Below are 19,818 nucleotides of genomic sequence, written 5' to 3'. Positions count from 1 at the left end.
ATAGCAAAGCTGCTCTTGAATCCTAAAATAAATTCAAGTTACCCCCATACAGTGGAACAAAATGCAGCCAACGAAAATCATGATTTGGGGTATGGAAGATTTTACTAACAGGGGACCACTCTCATAAGTAATTATAAGTGGGGAAAAAATAAGAGATAAAGATTCATACACAGAATTATACTAAACCTGTTGCCCATACATAGGATCATAAATAAATAAAGGCTGCTAAAGAAATACAAAATACACCAAAACACTTACCAGTGCTTATCTGAAAACACAAAATGCATCAACGTGCTTATCGGTGCTTATCTGTGGGTAGTAATTATAATTGTGCTACTCAGGGTTTCTGCAGAAGAGATGAAACTCTTAAACTGAGTAATTTGAGGAGAGTGTATCTAGGGACTATTTGCAAGATACGGGTGAAGGATGGTACAGGTTATCTGGGTAGACCCCATTACCAGCCCAGGCCAGTAGGGGCTGGGGGAGGGAGCAACTTTCCGAACTGTAGAGAGAATTAGGTTGAGAGGGCTTCTTGATAGAAGCCATGCCCTTCAGTCAAGGCACACAACCCCATGGGTAGGAAGCTGGGGCAATAAATAGCCCCACCTCACTCACACTGGCAAAACTCAGGGGGAAGTCAGAAGGCAAGGCAGCTCGTGGGTGCAAGTCAGCCTCCTAGGCCCTCAACAGGGTAGAGAAGGATGGATCTAGAGGAACAAACAGGGTAATTGAATTTTCTCTTATTCGAATTTTCTCTATTTTCTCCAAGGAGTATGTAGTTCATAGCTTTAATTTTTTTTCTCCTGTGGCATTCCATGTTTGTCATCCTTTGCAATGGGTTGGATGAAAAATAAAATAGGGATGTGGGTAAAAAAAAAAGACTGAAAATAACAGGAGGGAAAATGACAAATTATGGAAAGACTAACACAAGGAGTGATTCAGGAAACGCAAAGGACATGCTTGGTGGCTAAAGAAAATAGGCCTCTGAATCACTGTTCCAGCTCCACACCATTCTGTACATTAAAGACTAACGGTAATAGGAAAAATAGTAATTTTTAAGAGAATTTTTCAGGGACTTTCCTGGGTCTGCTTTGATATCCACAATCAGCCCTGGAGGAAAACACCATATCAGAATTTCCAAGGCTGTTGTCAGCATTCTGAAACCATTTTGTCTTTTCTTGTCTCTGATCTAAATGCATCTGCTTTCAAACCCAAAATGGGAATTTTTGCAAGTGTACCAAATCAAGTAGAACCCACATCTAGCTGATCTTACAGATGTGACTAGTTTCAGTACAAGCAGATGTCAAACCAAGCACACCGGAGTTACTAATTGCATGCAAGTGAAATTAGGAGTAAGTTTTGTGGTCTCCACTTCCTCAGAGCTCAGTTCTGAAAAGCTAATACTCTGTTCATCCAAAGTCCCCACTCTGCACCTATCTAGAACACCTATGCTGATCCAGTAGAGGGCAGTGAGAGATCTAGGAGCCTCGTCCTAGGCAAGGACTCCCCAGTGGAGACACAGCTCAATATGGCTTCATCTATGCAAGGCAGGCGGGGTCACCTGAGTTCATTTCTCCCATCACACTCTGGTCTGTGGCTGCTCCCTTAGCAACCCTGCAGCTGCTGCCAGCTGTCACAAGAACAGGAATTATGACCTTTGCCTCAAACTGCAACCCTGCAAATAAAAGCCACAGCACCTCCAGCCTGAGCAACATCTAATTTATGGCTGAGTTGCCTCGCTATATATTTCAGGCCCATGGCGGCCCCTGAGTGAGGTAGGCAGGGAGCCATGCCATTAAAGGGACAGCGGGGAGCCAGTAAGTCCCAAAGCATATGTCCAAACTTAATCAAGAAGAAATTTGAGGGTGGAGAGAATCAATGGTCTTTGGCAGGCCTGCCTGTGGCTCTGTAATTAAACAGACCCCTGACTTGACTTTACAGTTAATGCAAGAGAGATGAGTTTGGGTATGAACAAGCAAAAGCATGTTTCAATTGCAAAACTTCAAATAAACTGTGGAGACTATTAGCACAAATTATCAGCTGGTAGGCACCTCTGGGGATTTCAAGCCTCTACGATTTTCTAAAATAATTGATTGAAGACAAGTTGGGGAAGCACATTGTGCAATGGTTTTCCTAACGTAACTTAACTTTTCTGCTAAGGAAAACAATTTAAGTAATTTGCATTGCACCATTTACATGCAATCAAGACTTAGTCTTCCTTTCAATAGCATATAAAAATAGAAAGCATTATAAATGTTAGAGCTGGAAGAGATTCTAGATATCACTGATTGTAATTAGTTAAAGCAAGGGAATCCTTTTTTTAAAGATAAATGTTACATGCAACTTCAAAATATCTAGAATAGATGAAAGAAATATTTTATTGATATAAATTTATTTTACAAGTTCACATTTCTCTTAAATGCTATAAAGTCAGTCACTGAGAATAAGAAAGCTTTTTCGGGTGAATGGATGAAGGAAATCAGGATTTATAGATGCCTTGCAGGCTTATACCAGTTTTAGAATCTGTTTTATTTTCGTATTTTCTTTGCAGCTACTTTTGAGGGTGATGACCATGATTCCTACAGATAAATCACCGCAAACGTTGATGGATGTTTTTCTAACAGCTTTTCTTGCAACCTTAGGATATTCTTTAATTAAATAGAGCAAAAGAAGTTTAATTCCAAAGTCTGCACTCAAACAAGTTAACATGGACAACATATTAAGAAGCTGCAGTCGCCAAAGAGTTAAAAGATCCTTTTTTGTCTTTTAAATGATTGTGGTAAAGACAGCTAGGTGTGTTCTTAACAAAAATCAGCTCCTTGGCCTTTTCTGCCCGGGTAGACAGCTCAACCACACTTGCCAGCCTTCCTTGTAGTCTGAGACGTAGCCAATGAAATATGAGCAGAGCTGATACACACCACTCCCGGACCTGGCACCTGCCACCCTGCCACAGGCAATCCTTCAGCCCTTTCCTCAACAGCCTGCTGGCCAGAAAAGACTCTGAGGATCCAGAGAGGAGGACAGGGCCACAAGATGGAAGGAGTCTGGGTTCCCCAAGGGCCATGTAGAGGGCCACTTGCAGACCAGGAACATCCTTACTAGATTTGGAACAGCAAGAAATACACTTTTACTGTGTTAAGCAATTAAGGTTTGGGATTTCGTTATGGCAGCTAGCATTATTTACCCTTACTAATATAATCATTCAGGTATATATGGAAATAATATTTAAATCAAGTGTTTACAGAACCCCTGAAACACCTATCCAGAAGCCACAATTTGAAAACTAGACCTTTGATACAAACTTCTAGAGAGGCATGGCAAAGAGAACTCTCACTCAAAGCCACTGAAAAGTCAGTATGGCTTTTAGTAACTGGTGAGAACTAACATGATCAAGATGACTTCCATTTTTGTGCAGTACTGTGAGAGACTGAAGGCTTCCTTCGTTCCCAACCCAAAATCATCATGACCTTGGTGCATGAGCCCTCCATGAATCTCAGAGGACTTACCCACTGACCTGAAGTGCTTGGGGGGATAGAGTAGAGCAGGTCTCCTTTCTTCCAAAAAATGCCTGTAACAGAGGGGGCGTTTTCTCTACGATTTCTTTCCTAGTGAATTAGCCATGAGAAGAGGAGAAGATGTGGATAGAAAAAAGACCAGAAAACTCAGAGAAGGTCCGAATTCAAATCCCACACCCACTTCTTTTTTGTAAACCACTTTATTGAAGTATGATTGACACACAAAAAGTTGTACATAATTAATGTATACAACTTGATGAGTTTAGAGATAAGTATAAACCTATGAAACCATCACCACAATCTGTGCATAAACCTATCCATCACCTCCAAAACTTTCCTCCTACCCTCTTATTTATTACTTTGTGTGTGTGATAAGAACACTTAATATAAGACCTACCCTATTAGCAAATTTTTACCTATACAATACAGTATTGTTAACTGCGGGTACTGTGCTATATAGTAGATCTCTAGGATTTCTTCATCTTGCATAACTGAAACTTTGCACCCTTTGACTAATATCTCCCATTTCCCCCTCTTCCCAGCCCCAAGCAACCACCATTTCACTCTCTGCTTCTATGAGTTTGACTCATATCATGGTATCATGTAATATTTGACCTTCTGTGTCTGATTTATTTCACTTACTGTAACGTCACCTAGGTTTATCCACATTGTCACAGATAGTAGGATTTCCTTTTTTAAGGCTAAGTAATATTCCATTGTATGTATACACAACATTTTCTTTATCCATTCATCCATTAACGGATGTTTAGGTTGCTTTCATGTCTTGACTATTGTGAGTAATGCCGCAATTAATATGCCACATCCACTTCTTATGAGCTATATAAACTTAGGCAAATCACTAAACCTCATTTGCAAAATTAAGAAATAAGATCATTGTGAATATTAAATAAGATCAAACATATGAAAGTTATTTAGAAAATGTAAAGGAGTATGCAAAATGTAAAATATTGTAGTTACTGATGACCCTCAAGAACTTAGCATATCTATAATCATCTCATCAAAGAGGCATTATAATAACATTTTTAAAGCATGAGATTTTGAGAAGATATAGATTAGCTTCTCTCTCTGCTTTGAATTTGCTAAATTAGGTTTGGTCGCAAGTGACAGAAACATATAATGATGGTGTTTTCGTTCTCTCACTTATAGAAATCCTAGGAGAATTCCTACAGCTGGTATAGCATTCCATGGTGACAGACAGCCAGGTAGGGTTGCCAGATAAAAAGCAAGATACTGAGTTAAATTTGAATTTCAGATAAACATTATATAACATTTTAGTAAAACTATGTCCCATGCAATATATTTTGGGCCTCCTCTATTTTTATTTGCTAAATCTGACAACTCTAGATTTCCAGCAGAAACTACACACTTCTTTTATTGATTTCTTACTTCACTTTCCAAGATGGTGGCATTCATATCAGAAGGCTTTCATATTCCAGAAAGAAAAGATGAAGAAAAAAGCAATGTGTACATAAACACTGTCTCTTAATAAAGGCTCCCAAAAGCTCTCACACTACAATTCCACTTCCATCTTATGGTTCAGAACTTAGTCACACAGTCACATAGCTACAAGGAAGCACGGAGAGTGCAGTCTTTACTCTGGGCAGCGGTATGCTCACCTAAAAGTTCTCTTATTGTGGAAGTAGGAAGGACTCAACATTGCGGAACAACTACCAGACTCGAAAACATGCCTGTTATCAAAAGTTTCATGTTGTAAACATCAGTGTACTTCTCTAAAACAAAGTTCCCTTTTCATCACACTTAATTGTTTTCAAGATTAAAAATAGAATAACGTATGCAGACTTGTTTTATTACCAGATAAATATTTAATTCTTTCACAGGCAGCATCTACAGGCAGTAACAATAAAGTGTATAAACTGTCAGGATGAGTATTTGGGACAGTAGAGTTAGAGGTGGACGTGGTGGGTTAGAGAGGGTTCCTTCATGGAGCTATGAGATAGGATTTAACCTTCATGACGGGTAGGATTTTGGAAAATGCTAGGTAGTGGCGAGGACATCTATGGGGGGAGAAGAGCTTAAGTAAGGGTACAGAGTTAGAAATAGTCACCATTAGTTCAAGGAATAGATTCAAGATAATCTGGCTACAGTAAAGGAGCTGTTGCAGAGAGGATTTCAAGATTCCCATTATCGCACTCAGAGCCCTAATAATTGCATTTCTTAATCTTTTTGAATGACTGATAATAAGCTGATTTTTAACAAACTAAATGAACAATTTCTTTTAGTTCTGTAACCCTAGTTGAAATATTTCAATAAATATTTATTGATCATCTCTGATGAGCCAGGCACTGGGGATATACAAATTAATGAGACATGTGGTCCAGAGAGACATGTGAACAATGACACGATGATGTGGTAAGTGCTCCACTGGGAATATGTGTAAAGCGTCATGGGAACTTTGGGAAGTGAGCATCTAACTTTGCTTGTGGGATCTGTGGACATCTAACAAAGAGAGCATTTTTTTTTTTTTTTTTTTTGCTGAGTCATGAGAAAAATAGAAGAAGGAGTCAGGGAAAAGAAGAAAGGATGACCCTTCTTAGCAGAAAATTAAAATGCAAAGGCATGGAATCATTGTAGAGCATGGTGAGTTAGGGGTGGAATGATGGATGTATATCAAGGATGTATGAGTGAGAGGCAGCCATAAAAGATAATAAGACATTGTAACAGCACAGTGATAGAGATATGCTCTGGATACTCATGGAAATAAAAAGGAGGAAATTTGGAGACATTGAATGAAGGGGATTCAGCAAAGGCTCCCTGGAGGAAGTGCCCTGGAACAGCACCGACAAAGGCACAGAGGTGAAAGACAGCATGATGGCTGCAGGAACTTCACATCTCAGTGTTGCTGGCGTGTCAAGAAACCCAACTGAACACGTAAGCAGAGGTCAGATAAAGGACCTTTTATGTCTTACTGCTCCCATGTTTTATCAATTTATTCTTTGCCCCTTGACTTCTTTCCTTCACCCCCAGGCTGGTAGATTAGAGCCAAGAAGCTTTTATTCTGACTGGTCTAATGAAGAAGATTTGCTCCTTGGACCAATCATTGAGGCCTGGAGGTTCCTGTTTCTCCTGCCATGAACACTCCTCAACCCCTGATGAAGAAGCACTCTGGCCCTGAAGCGATGAAGACCAGAAGGCAGGGCAATAGTTGGGTGCAGAGGGGATGAAGAAGCGATTCAGATAGAGGAGGAACAGCGGACAGGGCAGCAACTCCTCCCACCCCCACGGGCTTATCCACAGCCCCTCAGTTAGACAGCAGGAAGGAGGGCTTCCACTCTAGTCTTTGTTTCTGAGATAACTCTAGCTGAGAAAAAAATTTTAAATGAATCTCATATTTCCCATTTCCCAGGACTCCGTGATGTGAAGGGATAGGAGTCTAGATGTTTAATTTTCGTCAATGTTGTTTCTTTCCTATAAAACCAGAAAAATCCTTTGTGAAAAAGTGCACAGATACACTAATGACCTTCTCAGCTAGAACATCTTCCAACTCAAAGCTCCCCTCTGGCCCTTTCTCAGAATCATCTTCTGTTTTCCCACCTCAGGTTCTGCCTTGAAAAATTTTAGGGGGTAAAAATTTTTTCTGGTGAATACATCTTCCTCCTCCAAATCCTCTCCCTATTGAAGGTTTATTTCAAAAAGTTGGTTTCAGAGGAAAGGAGAAAGCAGAACACCGAACCACACATATACACAACACTCCTCCACATTTCCCAACTCAAAAATAAAGCACCGTTGAATGAGCTCACTGCGGAACATCCAAATATTTACCAAAAGGAAATGATTCTACATATCAAGTAGAAGAAATGCCTAGGAGAACAGATTCTGACGAGATTTGCCGCTGTGTGCACTGGCAAAAACAACTTAACCAGACAAACACCAGCCCACAAATAATGGCAGTTACTCCCAGGCCAGTGGCAATTCTGTAGGAGGAATGGTTTTCTTTATTTGGCTTCCATTATTTTCCAAGAGACTTAGTATTATATTTAAAAAATAAATTAGAAGCTAGAATTGATCAGGGACCATTATGGAGATGGCTGCTCTGAACCCAGACTTGAAGATAGGTCCACAGAGGCAGTCAATTTCCTCTGTTAAAACACTCCTTTCAGTACAAAAAAGTGCGCAATTTTATGCCACAAAAAAACATACTGTTGTGACAGAAAACACTAACTAGATGTCCAAGGGGGGAAAGTTCTGTTGTGGAATCACGAAGGAATGTTAAATACTCACTGTGTTGATATACTATGAATCCAGAGGAGGCGAGAAGGCGAAATGAACGCTAGGTGCCATCAGAAAAGTAATTCGCAAATATTTGTTTTGTGATAAAGCTAGTGTTTTTTTAAAAAGTTGTTCCTTGATGGTATAAATAACTAGAAATGCAAAACAAAGACATCCCCACAGGATGTCAGCTTTTAAAATACTAATCAAGAGCAATTTTCATATAATGTGAAAACTAACATTGAGAAGAAAAAGGAGAAAGGGCAAACGAAGTAAATATGAAAATTTTTCTTTGAAATATTGAGGAGAAAGTCAATGCAGTTTCTATAAAATACAAATTACATTTAAACGATATTTCTGATATTTGATAAATTTGGTGTATTTTAGGAAACACAGTCCCATTTGTACAGCCAATTTGCTTTTTGGAAAGTTCCTGTAAGAGACAGTTACATCCACCCAGAGCCTCACAACCTGTTTTTACCCCTTTTAACGTTGAATATCACACTTTACAGAGAAAACAGACTACACGACTCAAGAGCTTAATTATAAGATTTCCAAACGTTTCCAGGAAATCTAGGGAACCATATTTTCCAGTAAGTATCTTTATAAATTTGGTGTTAAAATGTTACCAGAAAAGTATGTCTTTTAACTTCCTCTAAAAACAAATATGCAAATAAAATTAAACCCAGGATTCCTCAGAACCCTCTGAGATTATGTTCGCATCCTATAATCACAGTAAACTGGAGCACACAGGGCAACTACTCCCAAAAATGATACCCCAAAGCTGACATGCACAAAGATTGAACAGAGACTTGACTTGAAAAGCAAGTCTCCCCAGGATCCCAATGCCAGGCAATTCAATTGAAGGCCCAGGGAAATTGAACTTGGGTCAGTAGGTTTTTATTTTATGTATCTTATTGTCCACCAATCAATCACTGTCTTTATAAGCGGCATTTCCTCAACAAATGTTTACTGAGCACTCACTGCATGGAAGGCGCTCTTCTAGGTGCCCTTCCGTCAGGGCAGTGAAGAGAGCCCACCACACCCCTTCTCTCCCAGAGTCTACAACCTAAACCAGAGGCAGGACCCGGGAGAGGAGTGGGGAACGTTTCCTACGTGAAGGGACCGTTGGGATTTGAGGCCGGACAATTACTCGTGGTGTGGGAACATCCTGCACATTACCACCAAAAGCCAAGAACAACTCCTGGTCAATGGTGAGAACCAAAATCCTCTCTCCACATTCCAAACCACTGTAGGGGTGGGTGATGTCTTCAAAGTCCTTGGAGGGACAAAGAAGCTTTCTGTGCAAGATCTGAACTCCCCCATCTCGAAAGGTGTCCCACATTCATCACTACCGAAGGATTCAGAAGCAGTCTTAAGAGTTGACCCTAAAAGAAAGGAAGGGTTTTAATACTAAAGTTATTCAGTATTTCTTATCATTTATTATTCATTCTGCCTTTGTGCTCCATCTCAGGAATTGAGAGAAAGAGCAAAAAGGAAAAAAAAAAAACCGAGCCTCCTGGCTAGGAACTCCTAAAAGGTAGTGACATGTCGGGTTAGTGTAAATTCCGCTTGAGATTCATATTTGCTTTTTTGCTGCCTCTGTTGATTTGTAGCAATTCTTACAAGCTCTATGGCAAAACAATGTAACAGAATGATGCTTTGGAGTTAAAGAAAAAGTTTTAGGTTCTAGATCTTTAAATTACTATACTGTAAATCACTTTGATTCATTTAATTCTTTTTTTTTTAAGATTGGCATCTGAACTAACATCTGTTGCCAATCTTTTTCTTCCTTCTTCTTCTTCTTCTTCTCCCCAAAGCCCCCCAGCACATAGTTGTATGTCCTTCTAGTTCTGCTAGGTGGGATGCCTCCTCAGCGTGGCTTGATGAGCAGGGCTAGGTCCACACCCAGGATCCGAACCGGCGAAACCCTGGGCCGCCAAAACAGAGTGTGTGAACTTAACCACTTGGCCACGGGGCCGGCCCCTGATTCGTTTAGATCTTAAGAGCTAACTATTTATTATAAACATTGCTGAATTAGAAATTCTATCTTAAGTGTCCTGTCCTCAATTTTTCCAGAGCTGGTAAGCTAAAGTTGGCTCTTTTGATAATTGACCCTCAAGTATAATATCCTTAAACTCTCAGGCATGTATTCATTTTGAATATTCGTGAATATTTTGCCCGTGAAGGGAGATGTAGATAAATTTGTTCTCAAATGTATTCTTTTAATGAATAACAAGGACTGTTTATATTTTGGAAGTCCATTTGTGTTTTTTTTTTTGTTTGGTTTTACCTTATTTTTGATAGGTTATTTTGCAAAGAAAAGCATCTAGAATGTGTGATGGTTTTAAAATGTCCGCATGTTCTTTGATATTCTTCTCTTTAAGAAGTGAAGCTTACTTCCCCTCTCCTTGAGTGTGGGCTGGACTTAATGACTTGCATTTAATGAATAGCATGTGGCAAAAGTGATGGCGTGCATCTTCCTAGACTAGCTCATAAGAGACATTGTGGCTTCCTCCTCGCTTCTTTGTGTTGGATCACTCACTCTGGGAGGACGCCAATGACAGGTCACGAGGATACTCAAGCAGTCCTGTGGAGAGGCCCACCTAGTGAGGATCTCCTGCCAACAGCCTCGTGAGCAAGCCATCTTGGAAGACGATCCTCCAGTCCCAGTCATGTCTTCAGATGACTCCAGCCCTTTGCTGACATCTTAAGTCAAACCTCATAAGACATCCCGAGCCAGAACCATCTAGCTAAGCCACTCCCCAAATCAGACCCATAGATATTACGGGCTAAAAGTGTTTGTTTTAAGCTGCTAAGTTTAGGGGTAATTTGCTTCTCAGCAATAGGTAACTAAACCAAGAGTGTACTTTGACCATCAGGGTCTAAATAAAAACCTGAAGTTCCAAGGTTATTTTTCACTTTTCATATTGCAAATAAGTGTAACCCAGATATCAGTGGCAGCAACTTCTTTCAGACATCTAGATCTAATTGACTCCCCTCAGAGCCCAGTCAGTTCCAGAGCTGTGAATTCGGAACTCCACTCTGTGGCATCATCCTGGACACAAAGTACTGACCCTCGCCTTCCAGACCTCTGCTTTCACCTGACCAGGGATTATCAAGGCACTCTGTCCAAATAAATGCAGCGTTCTCTTTAGTAGGAATTGAGGTAAGTACAACTTTCCCCATCTTATCATTCAATATTTTATCGGATCTCAATGCATGGATGTATAATCTCTGAATCAGACTAATATCAACATACCCTAAAGTACCAGACCCATTTAGTGGAACAAAACCCCACAGCACTGATTTTTATTGTGTGTGATAGGCAGCTTCTAAAATGCTTCTCAATGATCCCCACTTCCTGGTGTTCATGCCCCTATATAATCCCCTCCCCTTGAGGGTGGGCTGCACCTAGTGACTTGCTTCTAATAAACAGAATGTGACAAAAGTGATGAGATGTCACTTCTGAGATGAAGTTACAAAAAGACTGGCTTCTGTCTTGCTCATCCTCTCTTGTTCTCTCACTTGCTGATCTGATGAGAGCCAGCTGCCATGCTGTACGCTGCCCTAGGGAAGGGCGCACGTGGTAAGGAACTGAGGGAGACCTCCAGCCAGCAGCCAGGAGCAATGGAGGCCCTCCATCCAGCAGCTCACAAGGAACTAAATCCTGCCAATGACCACTTGTATGAGCTTGGAAGCAGCCTCGAGATAACTACAGCCCCAGTCAACACCTTGGTTGCAGCCTGGCCCCCCAGGATCTTAAATAATAAATAGTTGCTGTTGAAGTTTCTAATTTTGGGGGTAATTTGTTATGCAGTAATAGATACCTAACATAATGTGGAAAAAGAATTAGCTTTAAAACAGAAATTATAAAGTGTATGACAGGTGTTTCTAGAGCACACCTAGCACTGTTAGCCCAAAGCACTGAACGAGACTTAGTAAGACCAAAGCCTAGATTACCGGATGGAAATAACATGTGATTCTGGTATAACATGTGATTCTTCCTCTATGCTGATTTTCCCAGATTCATCTGTGTTGTCCTCAAGAAACTAGAATGCAAATATAAACATAGTTACAGAGTCTTAAAATGTTTTTTTAAAAACTCTATTAAGTAGAGACATATCTGCCACGTACATGGCTTCTCATCTCCTCACCTAAGCTTTATGAATTCCTACCACATGGTTGATAAGTTTCTGTTACACCTAAATCTGTATGAAAAGGTGAATTTGGGAGGCTACTTGTCAGCACAATTTGTTTTAAACTCACGAATTGTTTTTTTTCAGAGATTGGCACCTGAGCTAACATCTGTTGCCAATCTTTTTCTTTTTTTCCTTCTTCTTCTCCCCAAGCTCCACAGTACATAGTTGTATATTGTAGTTGCGGGTCCTTCTAGCTGTGGCCTGTGGGATGCCACCTCAGCATGGCTTGATGAGCAGTGCCATGTCTGTGCCCAGGATCCAAACCAGTGAAACCCCGGGCCGCCGAAGCAGAGCGTGCCAACTTAACCTCTTGGCCACGCAGCCGGCCACTAAACTCACAAATTTTAAAAAGGGAAAAGTAGCTGAGTTTTGAGTTTTCTCTAAATCAGTATTTCTTTAGATATATTCCATGGAAATCTAATTATACAGGCTATTTAGAGGTGGTATGTTTTAAAAGGGTTCCATTATCAAATAAGTTTGAGAAAAACTTGGTGAGATTAAGTTAAAACAGGCTTCTTTTGGGCATGACATCTCTAAGCCTTTGCTCATAAATGAGTGCTGTGAATCTCCAAGAAACAGTATGTTATGCAGTGTTTTTAAAGCCTATTTGAACGAAGGACCGATGTTTCTCCGTGAGCATGCCCTGGAATCACGGTTGGGAAAAACCTGAAAATTACGAGCTTACCTGATGGCCGACATCTGCGTGCTGTTCCCAGCTACTGGAAGATTCCACCCCTCAAATGTGTCAAAGTCCTCCTCTCCAAACCTCCCTCACGGATTGTAAGCTGTATTAGGCAAGGGACTGGACATCCACATTTAAATTGGTTTAATATCTCTGATCACTGGTGAGTTTAGCCTCAATCCCAGTTGCTACAGGCAACATTACTAATAATTCATCTGCTCTTAAAATAGGGTCCATAAATGATAACAGCAAATCCAGGCTAAGTGTTAGCTACATGCCAGGTACTCTTTTGATGCAATATAATCTCTACCTACAGATGAAAGAGTTGACAGCAAAAGAGTAACGTTAAAGGAACCACTGTTTAAACACTGCCACTAATATCCAGGCACCATATAGATGTGGCATGATGTACTATTGTAACATAGCCATGACCTGTATCAGTTCAACAATTCAGTACAAATTCCATTATGATAGGATGAACACAAATTAATGTCGCAATCTATTAAACTTCATTTCAGTTTAATGCTAAATTTCCCTCTATTGATTATTATGTTGTAACGACAGAAGCATGTTGGCATAATATTCTCATAGCAAATTAATATTAATGCTGCAAGAATGATATAATCAATGTTGAGCTACAAAAAATTAACAATCCATTAGGTTTCTCCTAGAGTCTTTTGAACTAAATTAGCAATAAAATTCACAATGCTATTTTTAAGCTTTACAATATTAAAGTGAGATTTTTCTCTGGGAGCTTCTACAAATCTAGCAAATAGACATTAAATTTGTATATGATATCAACCAGTGAGAACACTTAGCATTGCCTTTTGCTTTTGTTAATGCCTATAAGTCCACATGTATTTTGCATAATGAACACTAATGCCTATAAGACTACATGTGTTTTTACAAATAAGTACTAATTAGCTTTTAGGAGGAAATAGTCTTAACTTTAAAAAATTATGCCACTCAGGGACTTTTTATAATTATTAAAATTTTAATTGAGTATCATAGCAAAGTTTGTAATTGATAAAAACAGATCAGATACTCATTGTATAACCTAGAAGGGGTCCGATTGTATCTCAAAGCTGGTTGCTTAGTTTTAACATATGCATTACATCTTGAGTAAGTTTAGGAAATAAAACAAAAACAACAGTTGGAAATAGAACTCCTCCGGAGAGGAATAAAAAGACCATGTGGAAACTGCCCTTCATCATTAAAGCACAGAGAGGGTATAAAGAGCTTGGGGTTTTGAGTTTGATAGACTTGTGTTCAAATTGCACCTCTAGCTGTCTTACCTTAGATTAGTCACTTAACCTCTCTGAGTTATCTCATCTGAATTGATGGTGGCGGAGTGATAATACAGGATTAAAGATAACATATATGTACCCAGTACCTGGTAAGCACTCAATAAAGTCCTGGAAATACCATCATTACCCAATAAAAAGAGCAAATGCCAAAACTCATTTTTTAGAAATCCTCTGTGAATCTGTCTTAATAAAAAGAGAATGGGAGCCAGCCCTGTGGCCTAGTGGTTAAGTTCACCACACTCCACTTCGACGGCCCAGGTTCGGTTCCTGGGCATGGACCTACATCTCTTGGCAGCAGCCAGGCTATGGTGGTGACCCACATTCAAAATAGAGGAAGACTGGCACAGATATTAGCTCAGGGAAAACTTCCTCAGCAAAAAAAAAAAAGAGAGAGAGAGAGAGAAGAAAGCCCCAGCTGGCAAGTAATCACATATTTGAAATTTGCTTGATATGACACAGTGAACCTCAAGAGATGTTTTCCCAGTGTAGGGAAGATCATTAGGCATTAGGCATCTAATCCTTAGAGCAGGGATGAGAAGGGAGGAGGAGGAGGGAACATCAGTGGATTTGGGGATGGGGCTGCACAGACAGGATGGAGGCAAGGAAAAGGAACCTGAGAGAACTTTGTGTTATAAATTTGGTTTGTCACATTGCCTTGTCCGGGTCTGTCTCCCTTACTAGCCTGAGAGCAACTTGAGAAGCTGGAACTTTCTCCTTTATCTTGTGCTGCCCACAGTGCCCAGCACTGACTTATAAACATGCTGTTCAGTAAGTGCTGGGGGAGAGGGAGGAAGGAATGAAGAGATGAGGAAAAGGAACTGGAGAGAAAGGCAGAAGAAAGAAGGGGCCAGATGAGCAAAAAGAAGGATGACGAGAAGAAGGAAAGAAGGAAGAAGAGGACAGAAACTGGTTACTCTCTCAAATAAGAATCAGAAATTTATATTCTGTAAAGTTTGCTCACATCTACTGTTTGTGTTTTGTTTTGTTTCGCTTTGTTTACTTAGCATCAGTTCTTTGGTTCACCTGTACTAAGACCAAGAAAGCTTTGTGTAGTTGAGAGTAGAGTTATTGGTGAGGGCACCAGCAGCTACACCAGCTCCAGAGAGATTGGGGCTGGAGCTGTGAGATAGGGGAGCTGGACAGCCATCCCATTAAACGTATCCCTGCACCTAATCCCTTCCTGTAATTCACACTGGACAATCTCTTTACAGCCTGCTAACACCTGGGGCACAACCAAATCTTCTCCATTTCTCTCTGTAATCCCTCCAAAGGTATTTTCTGAGTTTTAGTCTTTTGTGCTTTATCCACTGGTTTCTGAGATCCTGAATACCTTCCTTTCAACTGCATTTCATAGATAGCTGAAAAGCCTTTTGCTGCCATACTCCCTACTTTGTACACATCCTTAAGTCTTTTGTCCTGGCTTCCTTACCTGTCCCATAAAATTTAAATTGAGTCGATTAGTTTCGATCATAGGGCCAAAGAGGCTAAGGTCAAAGATTAAATACCAAAAAAAGCTTATAAATCTCTGGGCTTAAAAACATTAGAGCATAAAAAGAACCTTAACAATGACTTAGCACCACCCTCTTATTTTACAGATGAGATCATTAAGGTCCGGAAAGATCAAGTCTGCTCAGAAACAAACAACTATACATGGCCACAGAATGACCTTTAGTCTTAGGCAATCATCTTGAAAATTCTTGTTTTTCATTTCCAGAAGTCAGGCAAGAATGCAGATTACATCACGTAATCACCACCCTCCTGCAGGACTCCAGGAAACCTCAAGCCCGTTTAGGTTCTCTTCCTCTAATTACCAGTACCTTTCTCACTGAAGTATTTGTCCTAATCCTTAACCCTGACTTGCATTTCTTTATTTTGTCAACTGAGGAAGAGAAACGCCATATAAAGGTCTCAGATAGCAGGTGGAGGGTAGCGGTGGAGATGCAAGTGTCCTAGAGACAGATGGGGTTCAAGTCTCAGCTCTCGGTCACCTCCCAACACTCTTCCTGTGGGCAAATTTCTTAAGGTCTCTAAGTCTAAGTTTTGTAATGGGAAAAACACCTACTTTGCAGAGTTTTTGTGAGGGTTGGATGAGCAGCTCCAAACCCACTTTCCTCTATCACTATCTAGACCCTTGTTTGGGACATGTGTCACAAGTCTAGACTTGCCCCTTTTTCACAGCGACCTCCTGGGTGGGAGAAATCAAGTCTCCTTTCCTAATCAATGACTTCAACTGGAACTGCCTCAGTCCTTCAGGTCAGAGATGCTCTAACAATACTGACCCTCAAAAGGGAAGAGATGAAGATCTCAATCCCTTTTATTCCTAAAAGTTTCTTGACACCTTGTGGAAATGTGCTTTCGTGCTCCCCATCGCACGTACACCAACCAGCAACTGCCATATACCAAGAGCACAGAGAGGGGCTGTGATTGTCTGGCCAAATAAAATCCTACCCCACCACCGTATACATCTGTATTTTATGTATTTTCTTCATCTTTATATTATATCTTCTTATAACATGGATCATAAGTATTTGGTTCTATTGTAGACTCAGTTGTGTATTCTTTTTGTTGATTACAATGTAAGAATTTTCATATTGCTACAAAAACAGATGTGCTTGTTACTATACATTCACATATCTGAAAAGAGCCAATAAGTGATTCTTCCTAGAAAAGGAAGGTCTGGCCAAGCTGACCTTATATCTCCAACACCCGAAAGACACCTTTAAATAGCCGTTAACTTTGCTATAAAATATTCCAACATTTTTTCTCATTGGGCAACTCTACCAAAATGATAATATCATTTATTGTGTTGCTATTCTGTTCTAAACATTTTTGTAAGTGTTATGCCCATTTTTCAGACAAGGAAATTGAGGTGCAATGGGGTAAAATATTCCGCAAAATGTCACTCAGCTAGCAGACGACAGAGCCTGGATTCATAACAGGTGTATATGATTCTGTAATTGATGCCTACATCATCTTAACATACAGAATTCTGCACCAACGAAATAAAAGCCAAATGGCTTAAAAAGCAGTTGTGGCAGAAAGTTTTAAACCTAAGACTGTTAAAGAAAACCAGAGCTGGACAGTAGTTAAAGCTATAAAAGTAGATTTTATTCAGAAACGATTGCAATAAACAAAAAAAGATCTCAGTATAGAACTGGGCTCAATTCCAAAAACAGCATGGACAGGCAAGAGTAGGACCAGTGGATGGGAAAGTACTAAAGGATTACTTACATTTTTCACAGAGGTAGGGTGGGGATTTCTGTCTAAACTGACTCGACAGAGTTCTTGCTGCAGGCAGGCCAGGGTGATCAGATAGCACCTCAGGGATGCGGGGGGGATGAGGAATCTTCTCAGGTATTGAGGATGATCAGATATCAAGGGTAGGGAGTTCTCCCTTAACCGACTTAGCGACATTCTTGCTACAACTGGGAGATACAGGTCCAACAAGGACAGACACCAGATTCAAAGCCTAGAGGGCTTGAAGGAGGCTGACTGGAGTTTAGTCAAGGAGAGTTTTTGTCGAGACACAGGCAGCGACTGAAGCTCAAAAACTGCGTCCTGGCAGAGAGGAGCTAGAGTGAACTCCCAAGGAAGTTATGTGCAGTAGGCCACACCTGACAGCGTGGATGGGCTGCAGGGGCAATAGAGCCATTTGGCTGCCTGCATGATCAGAGACCTGGCTTTGTGCTCTCACTGACTATTCGGTCCAGCGTTCGCTGAGACCACAGAATGGCGGAGCCCATGAAAACTTTCCATGAGACATTCCATGTTCTAGTCTATGTTAAATCCAGTGACAAGCTGAAAGATACATATAAAACGCAAAAGTTGTCAAAATGACCTTACCTAAGAGCTCTAATATTTTATAAGAAAAGTTTAAAAGATAGGCAAATGGATAAAAAAAGATGTGGTGTATGTAGGCACACACACGCACACACACACAAAATCCTACCATTTGCAACAACATGGATATATCTTGAGGACATTATGCTAAGTGAGATAAATCAGACAAAGAAAGAAAAATACCATATGATATTGCTTATGTCTGGGATCTAAAAAAGCCAAATTTATAGAAACAGAGAGTAAAATGGCGGTTACCAGGAACTGGGGGTGGGGAAATAAAGGATGTATTGTTTAAGGGGTACAATCTTGCAACTAGTAGGTAAATATGTCCCAGAAATCTAATGCACGGGATAGTGAATACAGACAACATTATTCTATTACAATCATATAACCTTGCTAAGAGACGAGATCTTAATTATTCCCACCACAAAAAAGAACTGATAATTATGTGACATGATAGAGGAGTTAACATTGCTACAATGACAATCACATTTAACTTATGTATGCAGTATATAAATAATACATAAATATATTAAATATGTATTTAGTATATAAACACCTATATATGTATTAAAAACATATATTTAATACATAAATACATATGTATTTAATACATATAATAAATGTATCATATCAACATGTTGTATACCTTAAATGTGTGCAATGTTGTATGTCAAATGTATTTGAATAAAAATTTTCAAACCAAAAAAAGATAGGCAATATATATGTATATGTGTGTATCTATTTGTATACTATATATATAAATATATATGTATGTATTTATATAGATATAAATATACATATGGTAAATATTTACCTGAGGAATGAGATGTGTGTGTGTGTATGGACATATATTGTCCAAGATTAAAAAATGATCTGTAAAGATCAGAGAATCTATCGCTGATGGTCTAAAATGACAAATGTTTCACCAATTATAGCATCAGAGCTACTTGCACTCTGTACCGCTTATCTGGACAGTTATGGCAGAGACTATGTTTTCTCAGTAAGCCATACTTCTTCAGAGAAAGGGCTTCCCAGCAGTCAGGAGGACTTTTCAGTCCAGGCTACAGACGCTGGAGAAGTTGTGGTGTCTTAAGGAGGATACTGGTTGAGATCTCTTATCCAGAAACCCATCTGGCATTTGGTCAGAAGCTATCGAGTTCCTTTAGGGCACTCTGGTCACTGGATCCTCTGCACCTGGAGAGAGTGAACAGTAATAACAGGCAGCTAAAGTTGGAAAGAGTCTCCCCCAGATTCCACCTAGGCACTGCCCTTCTCTTGCTCCAATTTACAACACCAGACTTCCCCTGGGCTTCAGCCCGGCTTCCTCCTGGGCTCCTGATTCTTGCTTTTGCTTTCTTTGATGAGGCTTAATGCTCAAGGCTTTGTCCACCCTTTGGTGCCGTGACCAGTGACTCTCGTTTTGAGCCAGTTCCGTCCCTGCATGGAGCTCTCACCTAGCCTTGCCTTTGTTCCTAGCTCCTTCTTGTCCCATCCCTAGCACCCAACCTTCCCCAACCCACCCGCCTCCACCAACCCCACATCCCACTTATTCTTCCTCCAAGCCTTGGGCTCATGCCTGCTCACATCTGACGTGAGCTCCTTGCTTCTGTCCAGCCATCCATGCTGGCTCAGCTCCCCACCTTGCTATATGACAGCCAGAGAGCCACCAAGTCCCAAGCTGAGGCCCCAGCAGAGCAAAGGAAACATTCTTTCAAAATATTTATTTCAAAAATACATAAGGAAGTCCTGACAGCCTTCGCCCGAAGCAAAGAAAATCCACATCTCAACAGCAAGCTCCCTGAATCCCTGTTCTCCATCCCACAGTGTAGACACATCCAGGGCACAATGAAAGGAAGTATTTCCTTGAAACTAGGAGACTGACCTTGCAGCCCCAATCTCACCTACTAGTCCCGGGAGCCATGATGTCTTCAAATTTTTAATTGTACAGATTCACAGTGAACGGGGAGGTTGTGACAGTTATAATATAGCTAAACGTCAAATGTGTTGTATTTCCCTTACTG

At 40.3% G+C, this 19,818-nt stretch overlaps 1 long non-coding RNA gene across 1 annotated transcript in view; it reads right to left on the bottom strand.

Annotated features, from left to right (window-relative positions):
• Positions 1–17,040: 17,040 nt before the first annotated feature.
• Positions 17,041–19,818, bottom strand: part of LOC139078866 (uncharacterized) — a 32,293-nt gene continuing 29,515 nt past the window's right edge. Inside the window, exon 2 of the long non-coding RNA XR_011532017.1 lies at positions 17,041–18,991. This is a non-coding gene — a long non-coding RNA (uncharacterized lncRNA). The remainder of the gene's footprint in view (positions 18,992–19,818) is intronic.

The sequence above is a fragment of the Equus przewalskii genome, chromosome 23 (genome assembly GCF_037783145.1).
Source record: "Equus przewalskii isolate Varuska chromosome 23, EquPr2, whole genome shotgun sequence".
NCBI classification, from domain to species: Eukaryota; Metazoa; Chordata; class Mammalia; order Perissodactyla; family Equidae; genus Equus; species Equus przewalskii.
This window is presented reverse-complemented; position numbering and strand designations above follow the sequence as displayed.